The 13,426-nt window shown below is 37.8% G+C and overlaps 1 long non-coding RNA gene across 1 annotated transcript in view; it reads left to right on the top strand.

Moving 5' to 3' along the window:
• LOC138107493 (uncharacterized) overlaps positions 1–12,507 on the top strand; it is a 33,197-nt gene extending 20,690 nt beyond the window's left edge. The window contains exons 3-4 of the long non-coding RNA XR_011149555.1: positions 3,774–3,934; positions 12,357–12,507. This is a non-coding gene — a long non-coding RNA (uncharacterized lncRNA). The remainder of the gene's footprint in view (positions 1–3,773; positions 3,935–12,356) is intronic.
• Positions 12,508–13,426: the final 919 nt, after the last annotated feature.

The following is a 13,426-nucleotide window of genomic DNA, read 5'->3' on the forward strand; positions in this document are numbered from 1 at the left end:
AAACAAAATGTAATTTACTTCTTGCACTACATTGTAGAGATTGGTAGTAGTCCGGAAGTATTTATTCTCTTTGCCTTCATACCAATACATCTGGGGTCAACTGGTCAACTTTAAACTCAGCATACCTTAGGAATTGGATAAATTGCTGCAGTCATGCGAGAAATACTTTTCTTTATCCCAGAAATTTGCTTGAGTTTCTACAATGCCCATGTAAACCTTCACGTGTATTCTCCAACATGAGAAAGGACTTGCTCCTCCGTAAAGGCAAGTGATGCAACCTTTGTTCTTTCCTGTATATGAAAGTTATACAGCCTTTAGTTTCAGAGTCCTTCAAAGTTGTCTGTAACTGTTTTGAAAGTGACTGAGATGTTCCCTTTCTGCTAATTTAGGCATGGCTTGTCACTAAAAAAAATCTGTACCTAGTCACAAAGGGCATTCTGATTCTGAACCAAGTGGTTCTACATTGCTGCATTGTGACAGCATGCTGGAGTTGAGGAATGGCAACATGGTCACCACACATGTGACTTGATGCTAACAAGTGTAAATATGTTTTATAAATGCAAATACATATGATCAGAACAGAATGAGATTTTTACTTTTGAAGTCTCTTTGCTGTGGCTCTGCTGCTGGAGATTTTATAAGTAAGCAATGATCATGCTGTTTTGAGCCAAGTCCACCGAGATACTGTGTGAAATGAATAAAACCCAGTCACTATTCCAGCTTCTATCAGTCAGCAGTGAAATATTAACCCAGAAGGGGAGTTAGCTGGATACTTAGTTAATCACCGGGCTGGAAAAAAGTATTTAATTTTGAGGAAAACAGCAACTAGAGACCATAAACTGAGTGCTGAACACGTACTCATGAAAGACCATCCCTGTAACTTTGTTACTGTACCTTGTGAGAATGCTGGTTCTGTGTTAGCCAGGCTACAGAGATGCAGTGATTCAAATCAACAGCTTGCTCTAAGCTTGAGAATCATTGGGAAATGTGCTTTTCACAGTAAATTTTTCCAGTGCAATATCCTTGGTGATAGTAAATATGTCTCGCTGTGAAGGGAAATTTCAATGCGTAAGATTAAAATGCGTTGTTTTATAGACTGAGAACAATTATTAATCTAGCTGAAATTTAATCAACCCTCTGTTAATATTTACTGGTAAAGTTTTATTAGATCATATTACAGTTATAATCTTATCAGTGGCCATGCTCAGAGTCTTATTTCCAAGCTGTTTTCAATAGTAGGTACCAAACGTGATTCTTCACCACTTTGCAGCTTGTGTTGTCATTTGCACCAGTAAGAAAGGAGTGTGCAGTGTTGTCATTTCAATCTGGAATATTCTACAGATGTTTTCCTTACGATGCAGTGAAATAAATGATTGTACAAGGCATCAGGCAGGGTTCATTCCCACTTGGGCATTTCAGTCATGAGGCAGCATTTTCCCTCACTGTTGTAGCTGTTCTAGGTGGTTTTTTTTTTACTGAGAAATTCTAGAACTGTTAAACAACAGATGACAAATGTCCATTTGGGATGGTCTCTTCAGAGATCATTCCTTTCAAATAAGGAAACTGGAAGTAGACAGCAGTCTCAGTCATCGTCCTTCATGTATGTGGAGAAGAATCAAATCCACATATTTTTGCAATTGACACTCTTGCAGAGGCCCATGCTTTGCATGGCTTTAAGTGCTGAAAGTGCTTTAGAGCATTTGCACAAGCATGTAATTTATCCTTAGATCAAATTCCTGTGGCTGCAGATGAGAAGGAATTTTTCCTCATATTCTGTATGCTAGTTACTTGTGTTCTGCAGGTGAGGACTGAGGTTTTTATAGTACCATGTTAACCATAAGCTGCTTCCAAAGTGGTCTTGCTGGCAATTAATAAACATCTTTTAAAGTGTTACTAGTTTAGAAAACAAATCCTGACATCTTTGCCTTCATGAAAGATACGTGGGAAAGGACAGTGCTGGTGTATAGTAATGTAATGCTCAGCATCAGATAAAATTTTTCAGTGTGAAGCAAGATTTTTTCCCAAAGTACTGCCAAATAAATCTCACCTAGGGGAATAGGAGCTGCAATGCATGACAATTTGTTTTCAGATTGTACCATAACAACATCCTGCACTGAGCCAGACAAAAGTACACAAACTTAAGTAGAAGTGACTGAGCCAAAAAATAATTGTCATAATTATATACCAGGTAGTCAGATTAATAATGATAAAATATTTTTCTCCCATGGTTCTGTTCATTAGCCAGGACTAGAACTTAATCTTTTCTTGCCTGTCACTTGGTTTGTGTAAGACCTTGGAGAAAAATGTTTGGGTGGGGTTTTTTTCCCTTTATTTAATTCAGGACTTTTTTCTCCAAAACACTGGCCCAAATTTTCATCATGATCAGGATATGCCAATAACTTGTGCAGTAAGTCTGGGTTTTCTAGCAGGAATGCTACATTGTCCATCCAGTGCCAGGAAGGTGGAAATACCCTTAATTTTATCTTCCCGTTAAATACAGGATTTGCCTTTCTGTCTGAAGATTTCCAAATAGTTTAGCTTGGAGAGTTGGCTTGTGGAAGAACTGATTCACATGTTTATTTTCTTTTCCCCAAAGTAATGACTACCCAACAAGACTTAAATATTCTTGTGCTCTTTTCTATATGTTGTTTGTGTCCTCGTCCAGAATTACGTCCACAGAGTATTCATTAGGCAAAATGCTACAGAATTTTTATTTTACAGCTTTTTTAGCTTTTTTGCAACAGTATAGGTTCTTTCATTAGTTTCATAGAGCATTTTTTTTTTTTTCTTAATTACCTACAGTCCTACATGCAGTTCTGGGGCACCCAGTTCAAGAAAGACATGGACCTTGGAAGGAAGAGCCCTGAAAATGATCAGAGGGCTGTAACACCTTCCGTATGAAGACAGGCTGAGAAGTTTGGGGTTGTTCAGCCTGGAGAAAAGAAAGCTCTGAGGAGACCTTATTGCAACTTTTCAATATATAAAAGGGGCTTGTGAAAAAGATGTAAAAAAGGAAAAAAGGACTTTTTAACCAAAGCCTTTAGGGACAGGACAAGGGGCAATAGTTTTGAACTAAAAGAGAGTGGATAGAAACTGGATAGAAGAAAGACATTTTTTATGATGAGAATGGTGAGAAACTGGTACAGGTTGCCCAGAGAAGTTGCAGATGCCCCATCCCTGGAAGCGTTCAAGGCTGTGTTAGGTGGGACTTTGAGCGAGCTGATCCAGTGAAAGATGTTCCTCCTCATAGTGAGGGAGTTGAACTGGATGATCTTCAAATGTTCCTACCCACTGTTTCCTGCTCCTAATTATTCTTGGCTGGCATTGACCTTCTTCGCTGCTTTATATCTGGAGCACCAAATACGGTGAGGTATTGATCCTTGATCATGTGTATCCATGAGTATGGTGATATAAACAGAATTCGTTTTCTTGGGATGAAGGAAAGATATAGCACACATCTTGCAAAGATATGTCTTTCTTGGTTTCTAATTTCTGTTGAATTTCTCATTCCTTTATGCCATACAGATAATTTGTTAAGAAAATTTTATATAGAAAAATATTTTGTGCAAGTAAATATTGCCCAATTTGGAAGTAAGAAAAACCCCAGAGAACCCGAAGTTAACAGGAATTGTATTATAACTCTGGAAAGACATGCTCCAAGACTGCACTCATTTCCCTGGTACACTCCATGCTGGTTGCATGTATTTATAAAAGACACCGATGAGTCATATATAAACATTTTGATTATAAAGATTTTCTTCGTTTTCCCACAGACTTGCTGCTTTCAAACAGCTGCATCCCATTCCTGGGCTCAACAGAGGGGCTTGATTTTCGAACCTTGCTGCCGGATGAGGAGAGGGGCCGGCTACTAGTCGGGGCAAAGGACCACATCTTCCTGCTCAACTTGGTCGATGTAAACAAAAATGTAAAAAAGGTCAGTGCCTTTTCCACGGAGTTTATCTCCTAAGTTAAATTCTTTTTGTTTGGTTGGTTTTGTGTTTTTCTTTCTTTCTTTCTTCTCTGGGTAACTGCAGATTCGTTGTGCAATGAAATTTACCAAGATTTGATCATCTCACCTGCCGTAGTTATACAGATTATCTTTAATCAATTGAGTTTCTTGTGCTGATTGATGTCCTTTGTGACTGATGACCTGCAAGAGATCAGCTGTGTGGAAGAGCCCTGCAGTGCATGAAAATAGCATCAAAATATCAGCAGACAGGAAAAATGCAGCTCAGAGTGTTCACTTCTCAATTCCTCTGGTCATGGTTACCCTCCTCATTTCAAAGCATTTGGAAGGAAATAACTGAAGACAGCTCTTTCATTGCTTCCTGGCATCCCTGGGATTACTTTACTCTAATACTGAACAGAGCAGAGGCAATTTGGATGGTTTAAATCATAGTAAAATAAAAGTGGCAATTTTAACATTTTGGTTAATATCTAGAATGACTAGTTTTAGGAAAAGCTTCCACTGGGATCTGCTGTAGTCCCTTGCCTGTGCCCGGTGACAGTGTGTTAACTTGAGATAATAAGATGACAATTTAGCCTTCGATATTTCTAGCAGACATGGTGAACTGGAGCTTTTGTAAGCACAGTTGACTGCTATGAGTGGAAACCAGATGCTTGCAACAGGAACACATGAAAGCTGGTTTCCTGCTTGTCCCAGATAGGAAGAAAATCTGAATTCTCAGCTGTGTTTGGTATTTTCTTTAGGCACCAGAGGGTGGTTTTAAATTACTACGTACTGCTGCCAGCTCTGAAGAGGTAACTGACCCTGAATTAATGTGATTGCAGGCAGGAGCTGAACAGGTGGAACAAGAGACTATTTTGCCCTCACGTTTGAGAGCAACGCTTGCTGTCATTGTATAGAAGAGATACAGTACCAGTCTGAATATCTTGTTCCTTATCTGGACTTCAGCAATGCTGCACATGGCAGTTTCTGTAAAACTCAGATTCTGGGTATTTCAGGAAATTTCTTCCTGGCATGCTTTATCAAGCACTTACCTTGCTTCTGTCATCTCAGTAATTGATTCAAAATCCACTACCCCTCCCAGGATATTGCATTAATAACAGCACTACTCACAACTGCAAATTTTCAGACCACAAATTGATTTTTGGTGTAGGCTTTCTGTAGAAGACAAATTTTGTTTGTGTGAAAAGCAGACTTCTGTTTCTGTGGGCTTCTGCTTGCCTCCTGAGAGATGCTGAGTGCTGTCACCTCCCATTATGTTCAGTGGGGCTTTCTGAGCCCAGACCTTTCTGGAGGTGGCAGCACTCTGTGTGAGCCACCCCTCAGTCCAAGCTGGTGACATTTTCCCTTTGGCCAAACCAGCGCTGTTCATTACGGACCTTGTGCTTTCCAAGAAGAGCAGAACACAGATGGAGCCAGGAGCACTAATGTGCAGTCAGACAGTGCCATTTGGTATAAATGTGGTAGAGAAAAGACTCACTTTGTATTGGAAAGAAAATTTGGATTTCCTAAGATGAATAGAGAATGCATGCTTACGTATCTGTGGTAACCAGAAAGGAGGGAATAAAATTCCTAACCACTTGCGTATCTGGACTAAATATGTGTGCAGGTTCAAATACTTCTTTTAGTAGTAAAATAATAGTTTAACTATTCAGATAATATTTAACTTTTCACAAAAAAGCACTGAGGCAAAATATATTTAAATGGGTAGAACTGACTGAGAAGCCTTGCAGAACGTCCTGGTGTGCTGATTTCCCAGGTCTCCATGGGCATTCAACAACTTTATAAATGTATCTTCTTGCTTAAATGCCCAGGTAACACAAGGCAATGTCACGTGAGTGTTTCTCTTTAATTCCACTGTGCTTGGCTGGTTGAATCTTGCAGTGGAGGGAAGGGATGAGATGAAGGAAGTTGCGTGAGGAGCTGTGTATAAAATCTCAGCCCCTGAGGAGGAAGCTAAAGGATACTCTACAGTAGCAGTGAAGTGTCAGAAAGTAGCACTTGCCGGTGCTGTGTTTAGACTGAGCGTGGTCTGGGTTGGCACTGGGCCAGGCGGCTCACTTCCAGGCCTTCCCAGTGTGGGGAAACCACACATGTTGGGACTACAAGGGTCTGAAGTGTGTCCTTTGTACTCCTCTGGAGTACGAGTCATCTGGAAAAAATGATCTGCTTACATACAGCTACTAAAACGAGTAGAAATTGATTAGAATATTAAGTTTCTGCCGATAAATGATGTGTTCATTTGTGGACTTTGTGGAAGGAGTGTTAAAAGCACGCTGATGGGGCGAGAGAGGCATAACAGCTTTGAGACTGCAGTGCAAGATTGTGCGTAGTTTGGGGTTTCCGTTCTTTAAAACAAAGCTGAACATGAACTTCTTACTTTGATAAAGCTCTCAATTTCAGATATTTGTTTTGTTAGGAGCTACTGATACCTCCAAAAGCTAAGTCAGGATCCCCAACAATTTATTCTCATGTGTAGATACAATTACTTGGCAAGATTATATTTTAGAGTCTAATGCTCTATATTAAGACATTTCTGGCAAAGAAGGATCCAAAGCATTGTATCCTGCTCCCTTCTCTAATGTATACATATATATAATTTAATAACTTCCTTTTTAAAACCTATTAATTTACCTAAATTAGTTAATTTGACTTCCATATATTAAGTTATAGCTTTATTTCCTGGTGTATTTTTCCTGATGAAATAAATCAGTAGTTCTGCTGGAGTCAGAATTTCTTAAATCACTGTAGTTTTTATGAAATGTATTGTGTAATAGGTTGAAAATTTCCTTAGCTGGCAGCTTGAAAAAAAATCTGTCTGGTTTCCAGTGCTTGTAAACCTCATTATAAAACAACAGCAAGTACCACAGTGTAATGAGCAAGTCCTCCAGAATGACAGATGAATGCAGAAAGCGAAAGTGATTATAGTCAATAAATATATAAAATATAGCAATGGATAATCTTCTTTCTGTAACAGGGATGTATTTTCTCTGAAGTTTTCCTGTACAGAAGCCATTAGCTCCTGTTGCAGGAATGGCATTATGAAGTGTCCCTGACAAATTCTGCAAGCTATTTGCAAACTGGAAAAATTGTGATTTCTTCCTGTGAGTAAAATAAAGATGGTCAGCAAAGGAAAGTAGTTCTACTGAAGGCCTCTGTGCCATTACCACCAGAAGTGCAGTGTAAAACGGAGAGATGTTTAATAGCATGAGAGGCTGGAAAGCTGGCAAAGAAATTCTATAGGAGCACCAACCTCTGGGATCCTGCTGGAAACATGACGTCAGTACATCGAAGTTTCTTGTGAGTTTGCAAAAGCCTTTTCTATTTTACTCCTTGCGCTAAATAAATACGAAATACAAAATGTTGTCAGCTGGGTAAACAGTGGGTAAATAGCTGCAAAGCAATGGTGCCCCTTTCTGTGGCTGTGCTAACAGTGCCCGCGGGGTTACACGTCAGCGCGATCATCGCGGTGTGATCTGCAGCGCGACCCGCCCAGCTCCGCAGGAATAGGAATGCTGTCAAGGCCTGACAAGCTTTTGAAAAGCTGCCAACCTGCAGGAGCTGTGGGTGCTAGAAGACACAGCCCCATGTGGGCCAAATAGATAAACATGTCAGATCCCCAACAGCAGCTTTGGAACAAGTTGTTTTCATCTGTCCCAGCGTGCACTGGCTCAGGGTCCCAAATCATCATCTGTTGTAAGCGGCCCTTTGGGATACTTCATGCAACTTCTTTAGGAATGTTGTTGCTGTGGAACAGATCCTTGTTACGCCGATGTTTCAGATTTGATTTTTGTTCAAATCTACAATCTATTATTTATATTTATTTATTAGCAGTTTATACCCATTTCCTCTGGCTGTTGATAATTCTGGTCTTCAGAGCCCTTTGATTATTCCTGCATAATTTAACTTCTTTTGTTTTAGTGATGCTTCCCAACCTTGTGTCATCTGCAGGGGTTGTTGGAGAGTTCTGGGTTTTTACCAAAGCTACTGAAGGGTGCATGAAATAGGATGAGCTCTGACACTGTTTCTTGGGGAACTGCACGAGTAACTTTGTACCTCAAGTTCTTTACTTATCAGACCATTTTTTTTTCTTGTACTAATGCCTGTTTTTGGCAGCTGAGCTAATCAGTTTCCGTGTGACAATGTAGTGAATACTTAAATGGAGCCCTGATGAAGAGCAGCTCTACCACCTTAAAGTAATTCAGCTAGGTTATTTAAGAAAAGTACAATATTAGAGTGGGATAGTGGCTGTTTACCAAGTTCTGTTGTCTTCTCTGCCACACTCCGTTTTCATTGGAAACTTGTATTATTTCTTCCCTAACTAAAAACTTGTTCTGAAACCTTAAAAACAGATGAAAAAAGACCAGTGGGCTTCTAAATTGTTTAGATAGCTTGTGATCTTCCTCTTTTGTATTGTGACAATAGATAGCATTTTCCACTCATTTTGTAAAGTTCTGCACCATCCTAGATTTAGTAGCCTAATTAGAAGTGATTCTTGAAAAAGCTGTACTTTCACACATTTTTTTGTAATCAGATTTCACTGTTTTATCTTTGAGCACCCCTTCTCCTGAAGATTTATAATCTTAAGTGTTAGGCTAGGAACAAAATCTGATAGAGAAAGATGCATACATAAAAATGAGTAAAATACCAGTATTATTAATTCATGACAGATGGCAGCTGAAATTTGGCTCTTAGTGGTGGATCCAGATATTATTTTTATATATATATACATACATACATATATATATATATATGTATATATAGCATTCACATACCAATTTATTTATATATAAATAATGTATTAAAAAAAATTACTTCCTTTTTCATTCCTTTCTTATAGTAAAATGCATATTTGGAGGAAGGGAAAATGTTACTTTTAGAAATTCACTGCTCCTGATCTGGAAAAGACCTCTGTGGTTTTAAATGTTTTGTTTTAATCAGAAATCAATTTCCAGCTACCCTTTAAAGTGATACCTTATCTGTCCTACACTTATGTACTGCTTAATTTTGTACTCCTGGGAGGTCTTCTTTCTCTCTGATAGAAAAGAGTTTATTAACTTCCATTTATTAGGAGAATTTAATTTCTTTCCCATTCCTAAATTTAAGAAAATATTTGAAGAATGATTTAAAAGTAATGGTGAGGTTGTTTTTTTTCTTTTAATTGGGCAATAGAAGAGAAAATCTAGAAATCATGACAGTAGTTGACCTTTGGAATTTTGATATGGTTATTTTAAAAGGAAAATAAACCGAAGATTAAGAAAAGAAAAGAATCCTGTTTAAGTATACAGTTCACATATTCCAACTAGTTGCATTCTTGCCTTAAATTCAGTAACTCCACTTAGCTATTCTAAGATTTCTCCAGACATTTCAGATACATACAACTATAAAGTATATTAAATATATAATTTGTACTGATTGTAACACAACATTATTGTAACTTTACAAGTCAATGTTGTTGTCACCTTTAATATATAAGGCCTGGCTATCTGGGGGTTTTTTTCCATTCCTTGAGGTTTTTACTTATTGAGAAATTTGGGAATAAAAGAGAATTTGTTAATAAGATGTTACCATTGTGAATAAAGCATATAAATAGAAAAAAAAAAAAAAAGAACTTCAAAGCTTCAAACCATTTACAAGCTAAATGATTTTAAATCTGAAAGAAACTACAGGAGCCTCCAGTCTTACTTTTTTGGCATATTGCGAAACTAAGTAACACATTGGAATAAAATATAATGGTACAATTTAATTTCACCCCCTACAGAAAAGTCAGTACACATGTATAATGTTGCTTGTGCCAGTGTTTGAGGGAACCAGGCTTGTGGCACTGTTACACAGCATGTCCTGTAATAAAAAATGAAGTTCATGCTTTTTTGCTCAGCACATCAACTCATTATTTTATGCAATTTTTATGATGCAACTCATCAAATGATGCAATTTTCTTGATCTATTACGATTTAGAACTGACAGTTTCTGGGAATCTCTCATTTCTCATATGGTAAGCTAATAAATATCACTTTTACTCCCCCATATATAATTGCAAATTGATTTTCAAGTTAGATCACTTAGCATCACTTTTCATTGTCTAATGTGGCCTTATATAATGCTAAATACTGAGGCTGTTGAGTAACTAGAGAGTAAAACAATTGATTTTTTAAATAATAATTGTCTGTGGTCAATTATCATAGAAGGGGGGATGTGTGTATTTCAGCCTTGTAGGACAAACACTGATTCCCATGAACGAATCTGTAGAAGATTTGAGGGTAACTCAAGTCCATTAACACTTCTGAAGCCTTGAAGCAGATGTCTCTTGTTTTTAACTCCTCCAGTTCTTCTGTGTAGTTGGCAAGGACAGGTGGGCATTTTCAAAAGCCTACAAAGGGACATCTTGTCTACCTCATTGGATAACTAAACTTTGGCCAAAAATCTCCCAAACCCCTTGAAGACCTCGAGGCTTTCCTGTAAGTGATTCAGGGATCTTGGGCATAAAGTTTATGTACAAGAAAACTGAGGATCAGATCTCAGACAAATCTCCGTGGCCAAATGTATTTGCAGATCCATGATCTTACATTCCTCTGTCTGTTCCTTTTCATCAGCTTTTCTTCACGGGTCGCTTTTCATCAGCTTTTCTTCTTAAACTTCTCTGTGTTGCAGTGGAGACCAGACTGGACCTACCTTCAGCCCTTCATGATGTTTCCAGTACTTTCCTCTGTGCTTCCTGGCACTGTGCTCTGTGCCATCCACACATCCCTGGGATGGCTGATTGCATTTCCATACCTGGGTGCTTTGACCAGATCTTTCCGAGAAAATGCTCTGGGAAAGCAAATTTGTGCTCCAGTGCTGCAATGCTGTTACACTGTCTTATCTCTGACTCCATGTAAATATTGTCGCAGAGGGTTAAGGTTTAAGTAACTTAAACTACATTGTCTCTGCTAAGAGGTTTTTTATCAGGAAGGTAACGGAGTTCACTTGAGAGGAAATTAATTTCCTTGCAGAAATCCAATACATCCATTTTCACTGGGAAGGAAAGAGAAAGAAGTAAAATCCAGACTGTTTCCAGATGGAGAGAAACAGTGACTGTAGGTTTTGGAAAGTGATAAAGGTACTTGAGGGAGGCCACTTGCTTTTTGCTTTCCTTACCTGTGTGGGACTGAGCCTGGGTATGTCAAGCCACTTCCAGTAAGGTGCCAACAGCTGGGTGAAGGGGAATATGACAGCAGTCAACTCCTCTTGCATGCCACTGAGTTGTGCGTCCTTCCTTGATGTTGTTTTTATTTCTAGTGCATATTATAATAATTCTTCATTCCTATACATTTGCTATTTAAGATTTTGTAAAGCATGACTGGAGACTACTATAAAGCATTTGTGACTACTAATGACCTGCTGACTGGTGCCTGGGACTTCAGGCAATTTACTAATCAATATTTGCTTAAAAAGTAGTGTGATTTGTGGTGTTTTTATTACTAGTCATGAGAAATAACAATTGCTTTTTCTTGTCAAAATTAGAAGTACAAAATATCCATATTTAACACAGTGATTCGAGAAGAATCTGTATTTAGCTTCTATTTTAAATTTAATAGAATCAGATGTACTCAATCATATCCAGTTTTGACTGCTTAATTGAAATCAGTGAGGCAGAACCTGCACTGTTGTTCACTGACATTTCTTCACCAACACAATTTGGATTACAGTAACTGATAGTATGTTGTCATCTGGATTTATCTACATCAAAACCTATTTTGTAGAATTCTGCAGGGCAGATTAAAAAAGAAAGAGAAACAGTATCAATATATACTGGCAATTATCTAAGGTCCACAGTTCTTCTCTAAACTTCTGTGTCATTTTCTCAGTAAACTCAGTTAATGTTGATGTTTTTAAACCATGCACTGTTGATTCCTGCCAAATGTACTTTTTGTTCTACAAATTTCCCTTCAGCTGTCCTTAGTTTTTTGAACCTAATTATTTTCATTTGAAAATTGGCAGAAAGAGCTAAGTGTTTTTTTTATAACAGTTCTGCCAAGTCCACTGGACCAAATTCTTACAAATGTAATTTGCCTGGCTTTGCAATCAGTTTAGTTTCCAGATGATTTGGCTCATCATAACTTTGAGAGAAACACATAATGGTGACAAGGTGCCCCGGCCAGATTAACTGAATGCTTTTTAAAAGTACATGTAGCCAATGAAGAAATAAACAAGAATCAGGGGGGTTGATTTAAAGCCTCTTAACTTTTTGTAATGGGATCTTGTACTTGAAGTCATGTTCATTTCAATTTACATGCAAGGTCCTTCAACATGCATAAATCTGTTTTAACTGTTTATTCCTGGAATAATCTACAGTCACAGGACAGTGTATAATCTTCATCATCTTTGTCTTGTTTTAACTCTATTACAGATTTACTGGCCTGCAGCAAAAGAAAAGGTAGAATTATGCAAATTAGCTGGGAAAGATGCCCATGTAAGTATGATGTATGTTTTTTATTATGGCTGAGGATTATGCATATCTATGTATTTTTTATTAAATGCAAAAAATGCTTTAGTAAGCTCTTGTTACACTTCTTCTGAACTAATGTCCTAAGTGTTTTTTCTTAATTGAAAAACAAAGTTACATTTCTATTGGTTTTTAAATATTAATACTTAAAAAAATTCAATCTTGCAGGCATCAATCATGATATGTTGTTCTTTTATGTAATAAATGCAGCTGAGAGATGAATGGCGTTTCCTCAAAAATGTATACCAGGCAGTATTTCCCTGGAATCCTCTTTTCTCACATTAAAATGCTTCTTTTTTTCTTGGGTGTATCCTGAATGTAACTTCATTATAATTCATTAAAGAGACAGTAGTAGAGCAGTGTACAAATCAACTTAATTTGCAGACAGCTGCAGTTGGGGTTTAAAAAAAAATCTCAGACTCAATGGCTTTTGCCAGGAACCACAAATCTTCTTTAGGAAGTATATTTAAGGTACATACGTGTACACAATACAACTTTTATATGTTTTGTGCAGCACAGATTACGTCATGTGTCTAGAGCCCACTCTAAATGTAAACATTTCCTGGCTGTAAAATAAAATTTCTTCCTTTTCTCTCCAAAAAAAATCTCCAGCATGTCGGTTACCAAGGTATCTTCCAGCTCAAAATGCTCTCAGCTCTCTGCCTGAAGAGTTTAGCTTTTTATTCTAACTTGTTACTACCCTTACCTTTACAGCAGTCAGAACCTAAACAATGCTGAGCATTGGAAATATTCTGATACTGGTGCATGTGGAAGATTTGTGCTGGTCTATTTCTACACTAAGAGAAAAAGGAGAAGGTCCTGAGAGGGAAATAGTTGTTTCGGACTCTCACTTAGATGCAGGGTGATGGCTTGAACATATGAACAAATCCTGTGTGTTCCCTCTGAAGTATCTGTTATGTGTTTTTGTGTTCATTTCGTTCTGGGCAAGGCTAAATCAAGGCTTTTCCCCCAGC

The sequence above is a fragment of the Aphelocoma coerulescens genome, chromosome 3 (assembly GCF_041296385.1).
Source record: "Aphelocoma coerulescens isolate FSJ_1873_10779 chromosome 3, UR_Acoe_1.0, whole genome shotgun sequence".
Lineage (NCBI taxonomy): Eukaryota > Metazoa > Chordata > Aves > Passeriformes > Corvidae > Aphelocoma > Aphelocoma coerulescens.